General features: G+C 43.6%; 2 long non-coding RNA genes across 3 annotated transcripts; both read right to left on the bottom strand.

Annotated features, from left to right (window-relative positions):
• Nucleotides 1–2,073: 2,073 nt before the first annotated feature.
• On the bottom strand, nt 2,074–14,188 carry LOC136571056 (uncharacterized). 2 transcript variants are annotated; one of them, XR_010785625.1, is made up of 3 exons: nt 14,076–14,180; nt 2,757–2,821; nt 2,074–2,137 (listed from the first exon to the last, which is right to left on the bottom strand). It is a non-coding gene; the product is annotated as an uncharacterized lncRNA (long non-coding RNA). The 2 variants fall into 2 exon arrangements; XR_010785626.1 differs by lacking the exons at nt 2,074–2,137; nt 2,757–2,821 and adding an exon at nt 8,263–11,640 and having other exon boundaries at nt 14,076–14,188.
• Nucleotides 14,189–15,547: 1,359 nt separating this feature from the next.
• On the bottom strand, nt 15,548–22,054 carry LOC136571052 (uncharacterized). Its single transcript, XR_010785622.1, has 3 exons — nt 22,023–22,054; nt 16,473–16,541; nt 15,548–15,612 (listed from the first exon to the last, which is right to left on the bottom strand). It is a non-coding gene; the product is annotated as an uncharacterized lncRNA (long non-coding RNA).
• Between the last annotated feature and the right edge of the window lie 200 nt (nt 22,055–22,254).

The following is a 22,254-nucleotide window of genomic DNA, read 5'->3' as shown; positions in this document are numbered from 1 at the left end:
AATGCATCAGAGCACGACCTTAAACACAAACAGGCAAGAAAACACCATCAGAAGTCTTGCATTAAGCACTACAAGAAGGGTTCCAAGCAGAGACCAACAGAATTTCAAGGAAGCAGTATGCAATTAAACCACCTCAGACTCGTTCAAGTATCCGGCAGGTAGATGGAACCAAAATGGAACCATTCAGAAACGACAAAGAAAACCTCCCCAAGTATTTATACAGGAGTCCTTAACGTCAGAAATGGGATGACAGGTTATGTTCAGATAAGATGAATGTTTATTTGGATGTAGAAATAAACTTCTCTCATGGTCCTTTGCCAAAAAATAGAACCTACAAGTGAACACCTACACCTGCCTAAAAAGACCTAACGAGCCCCTGGCAGCCACCGGCATCAAAGCACAGGGGATGTTTCTAATCCAGGCTAAGGAGAACAATATCACCTTTTGTTCTCTCCAGTTTGTTTCCTCTGCAGTCCTATTTGCTTCTTATGATTTTTACACTCTCTGTATCTTCTCGGGCAGCGCTGAGTCTGACGACCAGGATACGAGAGTCCTTCCCTGCCCTACGGAGAGAACCAGGAAAAAAAGTTAAAAAAAGAACAGGGCAGTTTGAAGTTAATACTTCCGACGAGAAGCAGCACCTGACAAACAGAGTGAACAAAGCGTGATACCTCCCTGGGGACAGAAGACTTACAAACTCTCCGGGATTTACAATCCTAGTAACCAAGCCCTTCAGCACAGCAGCCAAGTGTCCCATTAGGTGGTGCTGCACCAAAGAATGATCCGAGAGGTTCCAAAGAGTGAAACGCACGTTATTTTCCAAAGACGTAAAATCGTGCAAAATAACAAAACTACCATAGATCTAAACTACAGGGCAGGAGTACAAGTGTTAACTTGAGGAGCTAGAACCATCCAGGTGAGCAACTGCTAACTGGATCCTCAACAGAGTTTGAGGAACCCTCCAGGATACGGAAGGGTTTTCCCCAGAAATTACACAGGCCGAGTTTTGATAGAAGTACACTTGCCAGATGCTCAGAAACGTCACCCATCCTCCTCCGGGTGTCCTGAGAGAGCTGCGAATGGCTCTCACGTGGTTTGAGCTGGTTCTGTAAGGGCTCAGGGTGAATTTCACCCGATGCAACCAAACTGGGCAACACCCAGTGGGACAGAAGGAACCCAAAGCTTGTTTTACCCAAAGCTTGGGTAAGCAGAGCTCCAGCAAATACTGAGGAAACGGACAGAACAGGGTAACAAATAATAAACATACCTTTTTTTTTTTTTTTTTTTTTTTCAGATGAGCAAAACAATTAAGGAGAAGGTGGAAAACTCACCATGACTGAACATTTCATCACCTGTAAGCTGACCATCCTTAGCATAGAGGATTCCAAATTTAAAATTCACCGATCCCTGGAAAATAAAACCAAATATTATTTGGTAAACAGTCAAACAGAAGACATAACAATTTGGGTCCTCTAATCTTTGCATACATCCTACACATCAGAACATACATTTTATACTATCTCCTACTACACGATAATTTACCTTTAAACTTTGATAGTATAGCATAAAACCATTAACTTAGATGGGTGATCAATTATTATTAAGTTGGTGCTTCAAGTTATTTTTGCTGTCAGGTTCAAAAAAACATTACTTCTTTTTACTGTAACGAGCAATTGATTTAGAAGTCATCAAAAGCCCATCAAAATACAAAGCTGTACTCACCGGACGGGTCTGTGAGCAAGAAGTAGTTAGGCTTGTACTCACCTCTTGCCCTTCAAGAACCAATAAATCCTGTCAACAAAAACAGCATCTTTAGCCCCCTCCTATTACAGATTCTACAAGGATGATGGTTTTATTTGTGTTTAGAAGTTTGGATTTGAAATGGCCAGTTCAATGGATAAAGAGACAGTTTAAGTAGTATTTTATTATTATTATTATTATTATTATTATTATTATTATTATTATTATTATTAGCTACTGGAAGAAACAAACCAGTAGTATCTATACTTAATTACTTCTATTTCCAGGAAATCATAAAGAAAAAGAACCAAACAAAAAAAAGTCACTTCCTACCTTTTGTATCTCAGGACGAAAAATGTCTCTTGGGCTCTTCTCCAGTTTCTCCAGACTCCTGGCACTGAAATGCAAATGAACGAGTGCTTTAGAGGAGGGCAAGTGCACATTCCAACCCCGAACCACCAACCGATTGCAGTTACAGCGCTTACAAAATGAATCGTTCCCAGAGCCTCTGGGAAATGGAACGGTTGGTGCAACTGCCATTTCTTCCCCAAAATACTAACTTCCAACACTTCCTAAACTTAGTTTGCATTTTAAAAACAGAAATTAGGGAGACTCAGGGTGGAGATCAGGTTGAAATTGATTTCCTTCTAAAGCACAGGGCTCTGTTCCATCACCCTTCACTTTGGCTCCACACAGAATCACGGGGAGCATTTTAGGAGGGCCCAAGAACCAATTCTATTTCTCTCTTTTTTCTAGTTCTCTCTCTTCCTAAATCATTCAAGGCAAGTCAAATGAAAAAGGACAAGTTCAGCATCAAATTCACACTTTTTCCCTTTGTCTGCTCAAGAACAGGCTTTTAAACCACTTCTTGCTGCCTTCAACGATTAAGACTTGCAAAACAGTTTCGCAAGTTTGATAGGTTTATCATAAAAACCACAGAACGCAAGCTCTGAATTACAGGAAAAGGTACACAGGCAAACATCTCAGCTGATGGTGGCTTATTTGTAAACACATACCTTAACGGAGATTGCACTGAGAATGTTTCAGTGGGACTCTAAGGGAAAAGTATTTTCTGAGTACCCTGTAAACAAGAAAAGCTAGGATATATTACAGGACATACCCACTTGTTCTGCATATTCAAATAGGACTATCAATAAAAACATTTAAGAAGGAAGAAAACCAAGGTAATTTTACTCAGCTATATTTGCTGCCGATTTAGAGAAAAAAAAAAAAAAAGTCACGGGTGCTGCAAAGAAAAAAAAAAAAGTGAACCAGAAACGCCTACAGTAGAACTTTAAAACAATTGCTTGGATAAAAGCAGCTCATGGAACATGAAGTAGAAAAAAAGCGAAACCAGTATCAGACCTGCCTATTTTCTTACCATTGCACAAGAAAAATCCGACAAGCGGTATAAAGTCACTGCCTAAAACCGATCCTAGGATGTAACCAAGAACAATTGAGGCATTTGCTAATCTAAACGGAAACCTTTTCCGGACCCTAGTGTCAAATCACACGTTTTGTCTTGCAGCAGCTCGAGGCTGGAGAGCATTTCCCCTGGGGGTCGGGAGGGTAGGGGCACAAGGGGCTGAGTTTGCGGATCGCACCTGTGCCAGCAGAAGGATCCAGCCCGCGCGCTCCTTGCGCTCGCCATTCTCCGGGCCATCGCTGTGTTTTACTGCTCAGCGATGCCGCTCCATCTGTTTGCGTGGAAGAAAGAGCCACGAGCACTGAGGCACTCAGCAGCCGTGTCATTCCAGCGCTGTCGAGCGCTCTCTGCTCGCAAGGCTGAGCACGCCGCGGAGCCGCCTGCGCAGCCGCTCGTCCGCCCCCGCCCGCAGCAGCGGCAGCAGCCCGAGGGACACGGCTGCAGCTCGGCGGCTCCCGCGCCTCCGCCAGCCGCCGCACAGTGACCGCGGCAGCGCCTGGCGCCGCTCGCCCGGGGCGGCTCCTGCAGCTCCCGGCCCGCGGCAGCAAAGCACCGCCTGGCGCTCCGCCATCGGCGGGTGGCAGCGCGCCCCGCCCGAGCTGAGCCCCCGCCACCGGGACCGCTGAGCGAGGCCGAGGCACCGGGTGGACGCCCCTTCCGCGCCGCTTGGCTCCGTGCGGGCGGCCGGCCGGAGGCTTCGCCCCTCCAGCGTCGCTGCCGCGGCTCCGTCCCGCGCGGGAGAGGCGCCGGGAGCTCCCCGCGCCCAGCCCGCTCCCCCGGCGCGCGGCCGCCTCGGCCCGCCAGCCATTCATATGGCGTGTCGGCCGTTGCGTCAGACGCCGCGCTTTACGGCAGCAGGGCCTGCCGGGAGTTGTAGTCTCGGACTGACAGCCACCGCTCCGTTTTCCGCCACCGGGAGCTGCGGTCCCGCCGGGGGATCAAACGGCTCCTTCGCTCCTGGGCGCGGAAGCACCTTAGGCAGCACCGCCCCTCCCGAATGTCCTTTCTTTTCCACTCCAACTCTTTTTTCTTTTTTTCACTCTGTTTTTCACCCCCTTTTCCACTTTCGCTCTTTCTTTTTCACTCTCATCCTTTTCCTTTTTCATTTTTTTTCTTCCTTTCTCTTCCTTCTTTTTTTTTTCTTCCTTTCCTTTTTCCTTTTCTTTCTTTCTCTCTTTCTTTCTTTCTGTCTTTCTCTTTCTGTCTCCCTTTCTCTATTTCTTTCTGTCTCTCTTTCTTTCTTTCTGTCTCTCTCTCTCTTTCTTTCTTTCTGTCTCTCTCTCTCTTTCTCTCTCTTTCTTTCTGTCTCTCTATTTCTTTCTCTCTTTCTTTCTTTCTCTCGCTCTCTTTCTGTCTCCTTCTTTCTGTCTCTATTTCTTTCTCTCTTTCTTTCTCTCGCTCTCTTTCTGTCTCTATTTCTTTCTCTCTCTTTCTTTCGCTCTCTTTCTCTCTCTTTCCATCTGTCTTTCTCTATTTCTTTCTCTCTCTCTCTCTTTCTTTCTCTCGCTCTCTTCCTGCCTCTCTCTTTCTTTCTGTCTGTCTTTCTCTAGTTCTCTCTCTCTTTCTTTCTCTCGCTCTCTTCCTGCCTCTCTCTTTCTTTCTGTCTTTCTCTATTTCTTTCTCTCTCTCTTTCTTTCTCTCGCTCTCTTCCTGTCTCTCTCTTTCTTTCTTTCTGTCTGTCTTTCTCTATTTCTTTCTCTCTCTCTTTATTTCTTTCTCTCGCTCTCTTTCTGTCTCTTTCTTTCTGTCTCTATTTCTTTCTCTCTCTCTTTATTTTTTTCTCTCGCTCTCTTTCTGTCTCTCTCTTTCTGTCTCTATTTCTTTCTCTCTCTCTTTATTTCTTTCTCTCGCTCTCTTTCTCTCTCTCTTTCTGTCTCTCTCTTTCTGTCTCTATTTCTTTCTCTCTCTCTTTCTTTCTTTCTGTCTCTTTCTTTCTGTCTCTATTTCTTTCTCTCTCTCTTTCTTTCTGTCTCTTTCTTTCTTTCTTTCTTTCTTTCTTTCTTTCTTTCTTTCTTTCTTTCTTTCTTTCTTTCTTTCTTTCTTTCTTTCTTTCTCTTTCTTTCTCTCTCTCTTTCTTTCTTTCTCTCTTTCTTTCCCTGTATTTCTAATCTTGGATTTCCATTCTAGCTTTAGAATAAAAAAGCAGCAGTAGAAACGTTCAGGCTACCGGGGAGTGCAAAAAACCCCAAAACGGTAATGATTTTAGGAAAACTATTTCCTCCATGGGAGCCTGAAATTTTCTACAGCTGCAGGTGACATAGAGCTTTTATTTCTTCTTCTAGATAGTTTGTACTTAATACTCTATTTATACAGCGCCCCCTGCCGTCTGCTTTGGCGCACTGCAGGCACAGCGCCCCCTGCCGTCTGCATCGGCGCACTGCAGGCACAGCGCCCCCTGCCGTCTGGACCGGCGCACTGTAGGCAGAGTGCCGCCTAATGACGTCAGCTCGTCGACACGGCGCCCTGTCCCGGTCACGCCCACTCGGGAGGCCGTCGCGATCTTGTGCGGCATTCCGTGACTGCCACGGCTCTGCCAGCCTATATGGCACAATTTTACGGCAGTCGCGCTTTACGGCACCTTTTACGACAGTCGCGCTTTACGGCATTTTTTTGGCGACAGTCGCGCTTTACGACACCTTTTACGACAGTCGCGCTTTACGACAGTTTTACGACAGTCGCGCTTTACGGCACCTTTTACGACAGTCGCGCTTTACGGCCCCCTTTGCGACAGTCGAGTTTTACGACAGTCGCGCTTTACGGCAGTTTTGCGACGGTCGCGCTTTACGGCACCTTTTGCGACGGTCGCGCTTTACGGCAGTTTTACGACAGTCGCGCTTTACGGCACTACCCTTTATGGAACTTTTATGATACTTTACAGCACTTTACGGTTTTTATTTTGTTTTTAGTTTATTTTAAATCTATTTTAATTTTTTAATTTTTTTTTATTTTAAATTTTTATTTTATTTTAAATTTTTCTATTTTTAAAGCTTTTTATTTTATTTTAAAAATTTTATTTACTTATTATTTTTAATTTTTCTATTTTTAAAGCATTTATTTTTTATTTTTATTTTTTATTTAAATTTTATTTTTCTTTTTTCTATTTTTAAAGCTTTAATTTTATTTTTTAATTTTATTTTTTATTTTTCTATTTTTAAAGCTTTCTGTATTTTTCTAATTTTATTTTTTATTTTTAATTTTTCTATTTTTAAAGGTTTTTAGTTTTTTTTATTTAGTGCTGCCCAGACCAACTCAAGCTGGTGATTGTGGTGGTATTTGAGGGTCTTGCATTACGGCACTACCTTTTATGGAACGATTACAGCACTTTACAGCACTTTACAGTTTTTATTTTGTTTTTCATTTATTTTAAATTAATTTTGTTTTTTTAATTTTACTTAATTTTTATTTTTAATTTATATATTTTTAAAGCATTTTTATTTTTTTAATTTTATTTTTTATTTACTTATTATTTTTAATTTTTCTATTTTTAAAGCTATTTTATTTTTTAATTTTATTTTTTAGTTTTAATTTTTCTATTTTTAAAGCTTTTATTTTATTTTTCTATTTTTTATTTAGTTAGTTTTAATTTTTCTATATGTAAAGGCTTTTATTTTATTTTTTTAATTTTATTTTTTATTTACTTACTAGTTTTAATTTTTCTATTTCTAAAGCTTTTTATTTTAATTTTTTAATCTTATATTTTATTTTAGTTTTTATTTTTCTATTTTTAAAGGATTTATTTTTTATTTTTATTTTTTATTTATTTTGTATATTTATTTTTTTTTATCTTTAGAGCTTTAATTTTATTTTTTAATTTTATTTCTTATTTTTCTATTTTTAAAGCATTTATTTTATTTTTTTATTTTATTTTTTATTAAATTTTTATTTTTAAATTTCTATTTTAAAAGATTTGATTTAATTTATTAAATTTTATTTTTTATTTTTAAGTTTTCTATTTTTAAAGGTTTTTAGTTTTTTTTATTTAGTGCTGCCCAGACCAACTCAAGCTGGTGATTGTGGTGGTGTTTGAGGGTCTTGCATTACGGCACTATCTTTTAGGTACTTTTAGCACTTTACAGCACTTTACAGTTTTTATTTTGTTTTTCATTTATTTTAAATTAATTTTGTTTTTTTAAATTTTATATAATTTTTATTTTTAATTTTTTTATTTTTAAAGCATTTTATTACGTTTTATTTGGTGCTGCCCAAACCTGCTGTAGTGCATTTTTATACTTTGTAATACTTTGAAGTCATTTTGTTTTGTATCCCCATATTTTTCCCAAATGGTTTAACCCAAACTGTACCCCCCTCCTTCTACCTGTGTTATCCCTCTCCCGGGATGAGATCATCCCCAAACCCCCACCCTGCCTCTCTGTCAATCACTCAGCCTCCCATCCCCTCCATGCAGAAGTTTCGGTCCAAGTCGTCGAGTGATGAGCCAGAGGCCAGGGGTCAGCCCCCCAAACCTTGCCCCATACGCTGTCCTGTATGTCTGGATCCCCCAGCATCCATCCCTTAGGGTCACTTAATGGTTGGTAAGATGTTATCTACTTTTGGTTTCCACCTCCCTTTAAAGGTGACCTTGACACATCTCCCGGGGCTCTCGGCAGGAGGCCCCTGAGGTGCAGGAGCTCCTTTGGGACTCCTAATAAAACCTTGGATTAACCCCTGCTAAGAGTCGGCCCTTTATCATCTACCGCTGTCTCTGGTGTCTCTTGTGCTGCACAGGGGCCCAGCCCAGGTGCCCTCAGCACCCTCGGGGCACACACAGAGAGTGTCTCCCCCCAGCCCAGGTGCCCTCAGCACCCTCGGGGCACAGAGAGTGTCTACCCCCAGCCCAGGTGCCCTCAGCACCCGCGGGGCACAGAGAGTGTCTCCCCCCAGCCCAGGTGCCCTCAGCACCCTCGGGGCACAGAGAGTGTCTTCCCTCTCTCGGCCGTGTCGGGGCTGCCCCCCCGGTGTCTGCCGACTCGGGACCAGCCGAGGGTTACTGAGAGGCTCGCACAAACCCGCTCGGCCACTGATTGTGGTGGTGTTTGAGGGTCCCCAAGACAAGGGAAGAGACAAGAATCTTGACTCCACCTTTCAGAAGGCTGAAATATTATTTTATCATCTCTATTATATTAAAAGAAAATGAGATAGTAGAACTATACTAAAAGAGCAAGGAGACATCAGAAAGCTGGAAAGGAATGAATAATAAAAACCTGGGACTGCTCACAGCCCCGACGCAGCTGGACCATGATTGGTCATCAAGTAGAAACAATGCACAGGAGACCAATCCAAGATGCCCCTGTTGCTAAACCATCTCCAGCCCACACTCCACAGCCAGCAGATTGTTACCGGTTCCATTTCCGTTCTGAGGCTTCTCAGGAGAAAAATCCCAGCAAAAGGATTTTCATCAAACACGTCAGTGCCAGGTGATGGCACAGGCAGCATCGGCTGGCCGAGGTCACTGTGTCATCCCTGCCAGCCCAGGTGTCACAGCAAGGAGCAGAGAGTTCACCCTGTACTCACCCTGTGCTCACCCAGCCCTGCCAAGGGACCGGCTGCCAAAACAGAGCCGTGCCATGCATGCCAGTGTCTGCATGGCAGAGAGAGGACATGAAAAGTCACTGAGGAAGCTGCCACCTCCTCCCTGAACTCTGCCCTGCAGGCCAGGCCATGGGCAGCCACTTTGGGAAGGCTGCATTTGCTGCCCATCAGCTGCTCTGTGTCTGACAGGAATTGAAATAGCCCAGGTTTGGGTTGGTGCTGAGCAGAGGGCAGGGAGGAGAAAGGGAGAAGGCTGTGCTGCAGGCCAGGTGGATCCAGGCAGAGCCAATTTGGGCAGCAGCCTTGTCTAACAGCATTTCATTTTCCACTTCTACTACATTACATTTCATTTTGCACTTCTGCTAGAACTGCATGTCAACAGCTTTCAAATATCCTCCTCAGTCCCAGCAGCCTGCTTGAAAGTGCTGTGTCTTTATCAGACCATTGATGGTCCTTCTGAAATGTGAGTCTCACTGGCTGCATCCAAACCTTGTGCTTGAACAGCATTCCTAAAAATTAAAGCAGATTGGGCCTTTGGGGAAGAAGGGGCTGCAAAGCATCTCCTAAAGCATTTTCTACTCCAATTTCATTGTGAGGAAATACACCTGAAGGATGATGCAGGGATTAGGATTGAGACAAAGATGAGTTTGGTAAGTCAATTTTACTTTGAGAGCTTGAGAAGCACAGGAAGCCCAAGTGATGATCCCAGAGGGTTGAACACAGAGGTTTCACCCTCCCAGATATACAAGGGCCTTACCTTAAAACCACTGCTCACAGCACACAGCTGTCTCAACACTGCATTAATGTTTTCTCCTCTTTGTGCATGTGTAGAATTGAAATCCCTCTTGGGGAAGAAGCTTATTCCAAGTAAATTCCGAAACTATCAGCTGAAAAAAACCCTGAAATGTTCTTTCCTATCCTTGTATATTTTTAAAGCCTTTGACATTTGAAACACTGTTCCCCTGCATGGCCTTCTCCTAATCCCAGCTTCTCAGAAGGCCCAAGGGGACAGGGTTGGCCAAGGGTGGAGCTGTTCTGGATTTGTTGGTGGTGCCTTGTAGTGAACGGTGTGTTCAGAGCTGCTCTGCTGGTTCTGCCTATCACTTTGACAGGGAAGGAGTGTGCTGGGATATGATAAATCACTAAATTGTCACTTCTAAATGCTGCTTGCAATGAAAATACTGTGCATAAACCCTCCTAAATGGTGTTAAATTTGTCTGCTGTATTTCTTCCCTCCCACCCCACCACTGCTGCTCTAAGATCCCTTAGTAGCTCAGTCTTTCTTTGTGTTTCGTTTGACATTTATGCCCACTTTCCCCAAAGCTCTGGGGGTTCTTTTTAAAATATGATATTGATTTTTTTCTTGGTTTTAAAAAAAACCTGAAATACACACACTAAAGAAGCAGGTCTCCATGGCTCAGCCCTGAGTGGTAAAGGAAGAGCAGCAGGAAGGGTGGTTTGTGGTGCTGGAGAAAGTCTCTGCCAGGCTTAAAGGAGCATCCCACTTCCACAGATGACTTTTTTTTTTTTTTTTTTAATGAGTTATGGTGCTGGCAAGATCTGGAAAGAGTGCAAGTCCCTCATTCCTGTTTGGATGTCTTGTTTTAAGAAATGTGTTCTTTCAGTTCTTGGAGAGCATAGTTTTGGATTCATCCTCACATCCTCCAGTCTTGGTGGCTCTGTTGTTTTTTTATTTCCCTTTCTCTGCCCTTTTCCCTGCACTCACTCCCCTGATGGCTGCAGGGGATGTGATTCAGGCACTCATCACTGCTCTGCAGCTGCTTTACAGAGCTAAAACTGACTGGGTCTCTCACCCTCCTCTCATAGCAGTGGTGCAGAGTGAGGCACATGGCAGGGCAGGGCTTTTAGCTGTTGTTTTATCTTCTGGTTTGATGTTTAACACATGAGGCAGAACCCCAAGCCCTGCTCACCATGTCAGGCTAGGCTGCAGGGGAACACATTGACAGCAACACAGTGGCTGCACCACAACCACCATCAATCAATCCGATAGAAAAAGGGTTTAAGGCTTCTAACAGTGCCACGGTGACTGAGCTGAGCCCAACCTGGGTCTAGCTTAATCCCTGATCTGTGTAAAGCCCTCTTCTGTGCTTTCCTGAGGCTGGGACAGCTGGAGAGGTTGCTCTCCATGAGCACAGGATGGCAGCTGTGGGCTGAAACTCGCTGAGCTGCCTCCCCAGTACGGGATGGGCTTGTGAGGGATTTAAAAGAAAAAACATTACCATGTCTTTGTCAGTCTGCCATGCTCACTTAAGCTGGCTGTTGGTGATTTGTAGTATTTTTTAAAAGAAAAACCAAATGCTTTCCCTTTACAAGGAAATATGCTATGAAGAGGGCTTCAAAGGAAAGGTGATTAGTTACTATCCAACTGTTGCTAAATTCATTGCTTGATGGTCCATATACTGCATCTTTTAATGTTACTGATACAGACCATTCCCAAGCTGTTTGATAATTATTTATCAGCCATCTGCATCAGCATCATCTGCATGACCAGTGATGGCCAAAAAGCAGGAAGGAGAGAAAGGACTTAAGCTGTAGGCAGGAAAGGGAAGGCAGAAACCAAGCAGCAAACAATTGCCACCTGGGCTCCATTGAAGACTAAAAGTGGGAAAAAACGGCTTACTTGAAAAATCTGCCTATTGTGTGTGCAGTCTCCAAGGGGAAACAAACAAACCCATTCAAAGGAAGGGAAAAAAAGGCAAAGAATTAAAAAATCCTTGTGCTGTTATGCAGAACTGGGGGGTTTAACTCTTCCCAATCTCTTCCCAGTCTCAGGCAGAAATATTTCTATAACCAAACCATCTCCCTTTTTAAAGCATTTAGCTGGATTGAGTAATTTCTTAAGTCCTCCATCATCAGGACCAGTTTGGGTTTGGCAGCTCAAACACCTTGGCAAGGCCAGGACAACTTCAGTGGATCTCCCTGTCCTGAAAGAGAGGAGAAAAGGGAAGTTAAGCTCACTGCAGAATCAAAGCCTCCTGCATTTCATCTTTTGGCTTAGATTGCTCACCATGGAGTATGAGCCATAAAAAAAGGGGAGGTGGAACCAAATTGAATTAAAAAGTGCCCTTTCCCAGTGCTTTTATTCCAGACATTCAAAGGAAGCTAATTTTTCTTCTAGCATTCTTTCCCTCATTTTAGCAGAACCATTCTCATCCCAGACCCCACTCAGCAGTTGTTCAATCTTTTGGCACTGGATCTGGACAAAGGAAGGGACACATCTGGGTCACAGGAAAGCACGGAGAGAAACCCTCCAAAACTGGACAGAGAAAAATGAAATGCAGGAAGACTTACCTGCAGCTGGATGCTCTTTGCACTGGGCTTCCTTTAAAGGAATGGATTTGCTGCTAAACACATCTCAGGCTCAGATGTGACCAGGGAGAAGGTGGGATGGAGATGAGGAGTCAGACATGGAATAACCAGGGAGATGCAGGGCCCAGGAACATGAAGGATGGAGAAGAGAAGGAACAGGGATTGTTCTCCTTGTTTAGATCCATCAGTGCTGGGAGCTTGGGAAGCACATGAGGGTACCAGAGGGATGCTGGGCAGGAGCAGGAGAACTCCAGGATAAGGGCAAGCTGCTCCCACTCCAGGGCTGGGCCAGGGAATGAGGGGAATTATTTCTCTCCCCTTTCCAGTGGGATGCAGGTGCCACCCCATGCAGAGGCAGGAAAACTGCCTTGCAATCAAGTACAAAACCTGCCTGGCAAGCCCAGGATGCCAGCAGCCTTTTCTCCTGGATTTCCTGCTTACAGGCATTTTAAGCTTGCTTTGTCTCAAAATGCCCTTTTTTGCCAAGGGCATTCCCATTTCTTTTGGGTCCTGAACAGAGGTTTGGAAAGCTGACTTTGATGAGGGAACTGTTTCCTATTTTGATCTGTGTTAACTTGGAGTTTCCCTTGGCACCAAAATTAGGGGGTGAACCCAACCCTTGAAAGGCCATAAGATCCTAACTATCCAATCCCCAATCCCCTCAGCATTGGCTTGTGGAACCTTCTCAGGGTTAATTTAGCAAATTAAGGGTTTGGCAAGTTCAGGATCTGGAGCGGTGGCCAGTGGAAAGTAAAACGCCCAGGCTAGATAAGTGTCCAGCCAACCTCCAGCCAGGAAGGCACTTCCCCAACACGAAGTCAGGGCCCGGTGCCTAGCGATGACAGGCTTACGGACGAGTGGCCGCAGTAGAGAGCTCCGAAGTCGCAGGATGAAATGAAGAGGCGACTCTCAGTTTCTTCAGGGAGGGTGGTTTTATTGGTAGGGAAAACGTGGAGAACGAGCTGAGAGCCTCGAGGCAAGAAAACCTCGGGTTTTACAGAGGGTGGGGGGGGTCAAAGATAGCAAATCAGAGAAGGATACACTAAGGATTGGCATAATCGGAGAACCAATCAAACACAGTTGTGGGAGGGACCCTGGCCCCTAACCCAATCACCCGACACCCTGGCCCGAACTATCTAGAAAAAGAGGCAGGGGTGTCAAGTGACAGGCAGGCAGCCAGGGGTGGGGGACAAGAAAGATACATTTAGTAACCAAGACAACTGGGGAGGGGTTTGGGGATTGACACAAACTGGTAACAGGGCAGGACCTTCTGAGAGAACAATGGGGGGAAAACTGAACAAACATAAAACACACCACAACAAGGATCGAAACAACCAAAAAGATTCATGAAAAAGAAACGGAACTGAGGCTGGCTAAAAGCTGACGACTCATTACAACAATTCAGTGAAAAGGAAGCAGGAGTGATCCTGTGAAAAACGCCAATCACTTGTTTTTAAAATTTTAAAAGTTTACCAGTAATTACATGCTTATAAAAATAGTAATACAATCCGAGTAATAATAATTTGGACAAATTAAATTAGGACAATATGAGACAATAGAGACAAAGAGTTACAGACAGTCCGGGTACCTTTTTCTGGGCAGCATAAGCCCGAAAAAGGACCCCCGTTAACAAAGGATTAACCCTTAAAAACAACAGCCTGTTGCATATTCATACATCTCATACATGAGGAATAAATTCCATTCAGACACAGGATTCTGTCTGGTCATCATCAACTTCTTCCTCTGAATCCTAACAGCGCCTTCGAGGCAGGAAGAAGTTCGTTTCTTCTAATAAGAGAGCAATAAATTCTTTTTCTCTGAAAGATTTAGGTGTCCTGTAGCTGCTATCTCACTGCAAGTCCTTTCTTTAAAAAAAGTCTCCTACATAACATAGTTTCTATTTTAACATTTTGTTATAACCTAAAACTATATTTAGCACGCTATTGAAGAGAATTAATACAGCATTACTTTTTAACACAACACATATTCATTTTAATATTTGCGAAAAGCCACTCACAAAATACGGATTTTTCACATTTTCAATACTCACCAAGCCATCTGGCCAGAGTTCTGTGCCCACCGAGGACACAGAAACCAGCAGGGACCTTCCTCCCATTCTCCAGCACAGGCTTCTTCCCTCCACACGCAGGGAGCTGCAGCCACTCAGGGAACACCAACTTAGTCACAACAGGAGAGGCACAAGGATAATCTGGAACTCATTGCGACCTCAATGCCGCCCAGACCCAGGAGAAAGCACTCTTACCATCAGACGGAGCGGGGTATTTCCTGTACCGCCCTCTCTTCGCCCTACCCAAGGCGCATGAGCACACTGCCGCCATCATTGGAAGGGCAAGTGAGTGCAGCCCTCAGCCGCCATCTTGGGTGTGGCGTAAAAGTGACCCTTTTTTGTCTCCCCTTTCCAATTTTCACCCTCAGCAGAGGCAGGAAAACTGCCTTGCAATCAAGTACAAAACCTGCCTGGCAAGCCCAGGATGCCAGCAGCCGTTTCTCCTGGATTTCCTCTCGGCAATCTTTGGTACTGGCAGAAGCCACTCCCGGCCGAGCCGCCATCTTTGTTGTGGTACCCTTAAGCATCCCCCGCTCCTCACACAGGCGTTTCTCTTGCTGGCTGCCTCAACCCGGTCCCGACGCCGATCCCGTGCTCTCAGCGCCATTTTCTGCTGCTTTTCCCGGCGGGAGAAAACGGTTGGCGGGGTTAGCGGCACCGGAACCCCACGAATCGCGGCAGGGAGCGGCGGAGACGCCTCTGCCGGAGTCCTGCCGCGGCCGCCATCTTGAGTGCGGCTGGAGCCCGACCCGGCTCACGCAGGATCCTGGTACGCGGGCGCTTCGCCATCTTGAAACGGGAGCTCTGTCCCCTCCGCGCCTCCACCGCCCGCCGAAACCGGCCCCGCCGCTGTCGTTCTTCCCAGCCACTGCCCCGCACGGCGGCCCCTCAAGCCCGGCCGCGCCCCTTTGCACTCCTCGCTGTGCTTCACCGCTCCCCTCTGTGCACAGCACCGCTCTGTGCCCACAAGGTGGCAGCACCGTCCCCCGCCCGGGCCGGGCTGGACGCGCCTTGGGGCAGGCAGGGAACGGAGACCGAAGCTGCCGGAGATTGATTTTGGATTGATTCCCTTCAGCCCCAGCAGCTGTTCCTACAGTTTAAGGGCACTTGATTGGTTTATTCCTAGGTAAAAACGTTATAACATTGGTTTCAAAACGACTACGCATCTCTAGTCAGAGTTTCCTGCATTCCTGTATACAATAGAATGGATAGATTATTTCCAAATCATTCTTTCCAAATGGTTTTAGAGATAAATTCCAATTCTTTGCCCACACCTATAAAAACGAAAAACTTGACAGGTTTTGGTGTTCTACACCCACCCCTCCGTGTGAATTTTCTGGCAGCTTTTGGTCCCTCTGGGGCAGGGTAACCCAGCATGACCCCCCCTCATTCCCCACTCACCTGCTCCTCCATCACAGCCTGGTGTGACCGTGTTCACAGGAGTCTTAGGATGAGGGAAGAGACGAGGAGTTGACTCCATGTTTCAGAAGGCTTGATTTATTATTTTATGATCTATATTCTATTAAAAGAATAGAAGAAAGGATTTCAGCAGAAGGCTAGCTAAGAATAGAAAAAGAAAAATGATTTCACAAAGGCTTGTGTCTCGGACAGAGAGTCCGAGCCAGCTGGATGTGATTGGCCATGAATTAGAAACAACCACATGAGACCAATCACAGATGCACCTGTTGCATTCCACAGCAGCAGATAATCATTGTTTACATTTTGTTCCTGAGGCCTCTCAGGAGAAAAAATGCTAAGGAGAGGATTTTTCAGAAAATATCATGGCTACAGCCTGGCTCTCCCTCCTAGGGACATTGCGGTGCCCCAAATGCCATCAGAGCCCCCAAGTCTCCAGCCCCTCTCCCTCAGCCTTACTTCCTCACCCCCAAAGAAGGCACAGAAGGAATCAAACTGCCCTGGACAGCAGAGTGGTGCTTTATTCAAGCCCTTTCCATGAGTACATCTCCCCCAAAAGGGATTCTGCTGCAACAAGAATGGGGGGCAGCCCCCAGAAGTTCCTCCCCAGCCCTGCAGTCACAAGAGAGAGGCAGAAAGAGGGAGGGGCAGCAGAGAGGACACAGGAAGAAAAGTAAGAACGGGGTGCAGAATGAAGTTGAAAAAACAACCAAAAACAAAAACAACAACAAAACCTGGGATGGGAAGCATAACAGAGAGGGATTAAAAAAGAACGGGTTTTGGTTCCTCAACTCTTCCTCATCAATTTCCTTATTGGTGACATTCAGCAGTGATGCCAAACAAGCACAGAAAACAAGTGCAGAAGAAATGCAGATAGTCAGCAGCCACCACCTATCAAAATTCATTTTAAATAGTGTTCAAAGGTCTCTAAGAGCAAGGTGAGGTGTAAATGGAGATACTCACACAGAAGTACTGCCAGCTGCTATTTTCAACATTTCCTCTGAGTTTCCTTTTCACTTGTTTATCTCTCACCTAAACAAGAGAAAAAAACCCCAAACAAATGTGACCTTTCAGGCACACAAAAAATGTAGTTGGTCCTTAAGAAAGCATTTTATTCTGCCTGTATAATAACGTGTTGGGAACAGTAGGAGCTTTTAGCAAAACGTCTCTGTGCTGTTGCAGTTGTTGTGCCACTGTGAGAAATCACAGGCATGGCTGCAAGGCTCCTGCAGCTCACCCTGGTGCGGGTCAGAGACCACTTATCCCTGCAGGGATCCCTGGGAATAATGATGGTGGGAAATGTGGAGGGAGCTGGATGAATAAATACTTGCCATTTCCTTACCAAAAAACCCCTCAAAACAAATCTATAAAAACAGTTTGCCTCTGAATTAGGAGAATTTCAATTAACTCTTTTAGGTCTGCTTTTGGTTCAACATTCATCAATCTGAATTGGAATATGCATAGAGTAAGTAATTAAAGGTAGCTGAAATTTAAGAATAAAGGTCTATTTCCTTGTTCATAACCTACATTGAAAGACATTAAAACCCAGTGTTTTGCTTTAGAGCTGCTTGGCATTGACTTCATTCAGTCTTAGACTCATCAGGTTATAAAAAACACAGGGAAATATATTCTCTGTTTCATGAAGAATGCATGATTAATGAGAAAGGCATAGCTTTATCAGAGTCACTGCTGATACCAACATTGCTTGGCTAAGTTCAAAGTACTGACACAAGAACATCATAACAAAAGCAACGCTCAACAGAGCCTCAAACATAAAGACACAGTTCAAAGTTTTTCAGATGTCCTACAGTTGCTAAGGTATCTCCTCCAGAAAGGTGAGCAAACTGAAAATAGCACAGGAAATTTTAAACCCATTTCTCTTTTTTTTTCCCCTTAACTTCCTTGTGGGCAAGAGAAAACTCCTAATCCAGGGAATGAAATGTAGTTTTCATACCTCAGTCATGAGTAGTCCCCTCAGTTTCAAGCAGACCCAGTGCTCAGTGAAATCTTAGAAAGGGTCAAATCATCAGTATGAAATTCCAATTCTGTAGAGAGCTTTTTGGATAATTGGTTAGCTGAGAAAGGACATTTCGATGTGATACCGATGGATAAGGATAGGAGAAACAAGCTGAGAACTAAGCAACCAGTGTCCAATCACTGACAAAGGTCACAGTGACCTTCTCTGAAACGGGAAGACGGGGGAGAAAATCGCTTGCCAGAAAATGTAGATATCTTAGGTAGAAAAGTTAGAAGAATGCAAACATAGAAGCAAAATAATTGTTAGAAGATAGAAGTAGGTGTGGTTGATCTAAGTGTGCTTAACCAATAATGAGCTCAGCTTTTGCAATATGTATAAGCTTCATTAACACCAATATAAATATGTGTGAGTTTTCAATAAACTTCGGGATTTGCTATTCACGCATATGGTGTGTCGCATTTCTCCCGCCGTTCACGACACAATTCTATTTGTGAAAGTAGCTATTTTTTCTCCATTCCCCTCCCTCCCCAACATCAAGTGGGAAAGGCTCAAATTGAAAAATAATTCTTACAAAATTATACTTTGACCTAATAAGTTCGCTACAAGTTGCACCAGAAAGAGAAAGGAGAGCAGAATCAGAGGTTATCAAACTCAATAGAAAATCCAGCTCATGCTATCTCCAAAAGCCTCATTTCATTTATCCAGGATTTAAAAAAAAAACCCACATAATAAAAACTTCACATATTTTGTTAAATGCTTTCATTTCTATCTGAAATATTAATTATTACTCTGCTTTTCAGAAGTGAATTAGAAAGTTTTCTGCACCCACCTTCCCCAAATCTGATTCTAAGTGCTTGCCAGTTTAATCCCTTAGGAAGCAAAAGTAGCCCCATGTGTCTCAGGATCAATAGAAACTAAACAACAAAGCTTGACCAAGTCTATTAAATTGTCAATAAAGTGAATAAATATTTTCCACTGTAGAGACAGCTATCACCAGCCTGTGAATTTGGCTAGGGCAGGTTTAGTGAAGGAAAAACGAGGTCTTCATTGCCAAATCAGTCAGGAGTTGTTCTACTCTACTGCCAGTGTCAGGTGAGTGTAAACACCACATTCCTCACAGCATCCCCCACAAAGAATTCCTCTTGAAAATGAAGGCTGCTTTTGAGTTGGACCCAACAGATGAGAACTCCCTGGTGTAGCACAGTGATGGCAGCATGGCCAGGCTCTGCACTGGAAGGCTGGGACCCAGCAGCAGATTCCTGACCAGATCTCCAAGGCTGAGTGTGCAGGGGTGCTGTGGTGGCCTGGCCCCCCTGGCCGCGCACTTCCAGCCACCATCACTTCCTCTCAGAAGGACAGGAGAGAAAATAAGAAAAGCAGGAACTGGAAAGCTCAGGCTAAAGTCAGGCAGGTCACTGATGAAACAGAGTTAACTTGAAAAATCTTATTTATCAGCAAATAAAAAGAGTATTTAATTATGTTATTACACACTATTATTAGACAGTCAGCCAGCCAGCCTGACCCCAAGCATGCTGCAGCATCGGGGCCAGGCAGTGCCCATCTCCCAGGAGCTGATTTACCCATCCTTCTCAAGGGAATTGACCTGCACACAGTTCCACAGTGGAGCTGCCAGGCTGCCAATAAAAATATCTCTGGCTAAGAGTCAAACCCTAATACATAAACCATATTAAATGATTAAATGATATTGTGTTACTGGCTCTTTCTTCTATTTCAAATTTTGAAAATTATTCCCAAGAATTTTCAAAAGATTTCATAGGAAAAAGGTCGTTTTATGCTAAGATGTAAGGTGTGCATGATTGAATGTTTCATTCCACATCCTTACAAGCTGAGCCTTGACCAAGTTAAGAGGTGGAAGGACATGCTCACTGTAATGGAAAGATGGAAATAATGAAACTCTGAACACAAGAGAAAGGTTCACAGAAAAATTAAAATTCCTTGCTGAGCCAAGACAAAGGAGATAATTTTATCCAACAGATAGAAAAGCTCAGGTCAGAATAGTGACCGTTGCTTCTCAAGAGCAACATCCACTGAAACGCACAGTCTGCAGGTGGAATAAGGTTAAACCTTCCCAAAATGGGAAAAAACCCTTGACTCTGACCTCGATTATTTCATCATCTACACTTATTTACCATTTGGAAAATAGTACTAGAGTGTTCTTGTGACTTAAAAATCTTTGTCTGAAAAATCACCACATTAGAGAAAATTTTACGTCAGGATAACCTCGTGTTGAAATTATCCAGAAAAACAGGATAAAGTGAAATGATCATGCTGCAGACCTTTTTCTGATTTTTAGCAAATAGAATGCACTCATATTGAGGGATGTTTTGAAAAAAAACAAACACATTGACATTACTGCATGGTCATGTGAAAAATATTCCTCTTCATCTTCAGTGCCTCTCACAGAATTAACACCAGGATGAAGTTGCAAAGTGAAAAACACTGTCTAAGGAGTGGTGTTGCCCCACACATGGGATACCTGTGTGTGCTTCAGAGAGATTCATCCTGAGTTTGCTCCAGCCCCTGTAAACACCATAAACATGAGGCAACCATGGGACTGTTCCACAGCTTCTCTCCAAGCTTGTGACATGGGTTTATGCCCCCAAGAGCTATTGCAAGGAGTGCAAGTCAACAGCAAGGGGTGGCAGAATTGGACAAAAATACCAGCATTATTGGCATGTGAGAAATTAAATATTGATTGCCTAAAAGATCTGAACTCTGCACCTTACCTAGTACAACTTCCATATTGAGGGTTTTAAACAGACACTGTAATTTACAACTTCTAATTTTTATGTCCTGCAGATGTGAAATCCCCAGCCACCAATCCAGAGTAACCACCTGAGTAACCAACTATTTGCTATTAAGATTTTATACCACCTTCTCCAGAGTAACCACCTGAGTAACCAACTATTTGCTATTAAGATATTATACCATTGTAAGCCTTATTGCTTACAACGTTCCTTTTCAGCAAACATACGGGTTGCATGACTACCTAAACTCAACGTATCCCCCACCATTTGTAAACTGTTACCAAGAGAAACTGTTTTTTCTGTGCTAATTGTTGACATCATATATTAGCAGGAATAGAGTGAGCATGGAGTAAGATTTTACACAGCAAAACAAAGAAGGCTCATAGACAGTAAACCCTGGATCCCAGCCCCAAAATCCTCTTTTATACTCATTTCTTTGGCTTTAGGAAGACATTAGGACAGCCTGCAGCTTCGCAGAAATTGAACAATGACAATCCTAGCTAAAGCAGCTGTTCTGCAGATGCAAAGGAAGATGTAGAATGTTTCCTGGACAAGCAGCCTGAAAATGACTCTCTCACAGATGAATAAGCATCAACACAAAACACACTGTTACAAACCTACTATTTCCATATAACAGATAATGAAAAACCATCTGTCCATTCTGGCTATTTGCCAAGCAGCCAGCCCAGCACACCATTTTACTACCTGTATCTAAGGTATCCTACTAATAAAGAATATTTCTCAACTGTTTTCATTTTGTCTGCACATGCTGATTAATAACTCCATCATTTAACCCACCTCTTCCAAAGTCAGTCATGTACATAACAAGGAGATTAATTCCTGAAAGTATAACTGTGCTCCTCTTTTGGATTTGGAGAAAAAAAAAAGCCTCTTTAGTGAAATCAGTGAAAATTAGGGCCAACATCTTATTCTGCAGGAATTTCCCCAGTTAAGCATAATATTTCTATGGCCTTCTAATGATCAATATCCTGTGCTCTCAATATCCAGTTCCCGTCCTGGTTGTCTTTTAGATACCAGAAGCCAGTGGGTATTAAGAGATAAATTGTACTCAGCGCTACTTTAGTCCAACATTTAACATGAAGAGGATGTTTGCAATTAAAATTCACACAATGCAGTATTTGAAGTGAACACATTTCACTATCAGTAGCAGCACAAGGCAATGATGAAAAATCCACAATGGCGTGGTACTGTGTGCTGCATTATGCAAATGGATGCAGCAAAGGTCAAAGCTCATCTCAATCTCATAATTATGTCGTCTATAGAGAATAATTAATTTACAGTGTGCTTTCTTATTTTGTGTACCACAACACTAAAAGCCATTTTATTTGTGAATTTTCTTGCTTTATATCGCAGAGATAAATACATCAACGGCTTTCAATTTCCTCTTTGGGAACCAGGGGGGAAGGGAAGGCACAGCTCTTTATTTTCCATAGCAACACCAGGCTACAATTAAGCACCAAAAATACTGCCTTTTAATTACTCAAATGCTGTTCAATTTCAGTGTTTAGGAATGAGATTGCTGTGCCCAACAGCTGCCTCATGTTACAAGGGCAGAAGTGTTTGAACAACTTCCATGAAGCAAGCAGTGCTGTAAGGATGCAGTTATATTGCACAGCTCCCTACAGAGGGTCACAGGTGAGACGTAGGATATATTTGTGAATTACTGAGGCCCTGTGCTGGGGATGGGAAGTGGGATCCAGAGCAAAAAGTTTGTGAAGCTGGACCATAAAAAGCCAGGATGCAAACCTGAGTCTGAGGTGCTGGTGGCAAGTTGGCAAACTGGTGTTCCATGAGTTCTGATTCTGATACTCTAATCCCCATCTTCTCCATCCACCGGGCCAGCTCTGTTTTCCTCTCTCTGCCAAAAAAACCAAGAATTCCTCAGCTCGGTAAGAAAAATAGCCTCCAAGAGCGATGTTCAGAGCAGCCCAAGGTACCTGATGCAACCTCTTTTTCACACCTATTTTTAAATACATGT

This window comes from Molothrus aeneus, unplaced genomic scaffold, assembly GCF_037042795.1.
Source record: "Molothrus aeneus isolate 106 unplaced genomic scaffold, BPBGC_Maene_1.0 scaffold_58, whole genome shotgun sequence".
Taxonomy (NCBI): Eukaryota; Metazoa; Chordata; class Aves; order Passeriformes; family Icteridae; genus Molothrus; species Molothrus aeneus.
Note: the sequence above shows the minus strand (reverse complement) of the source record. Positions and strands in the feature narration are given on the sequence as shown.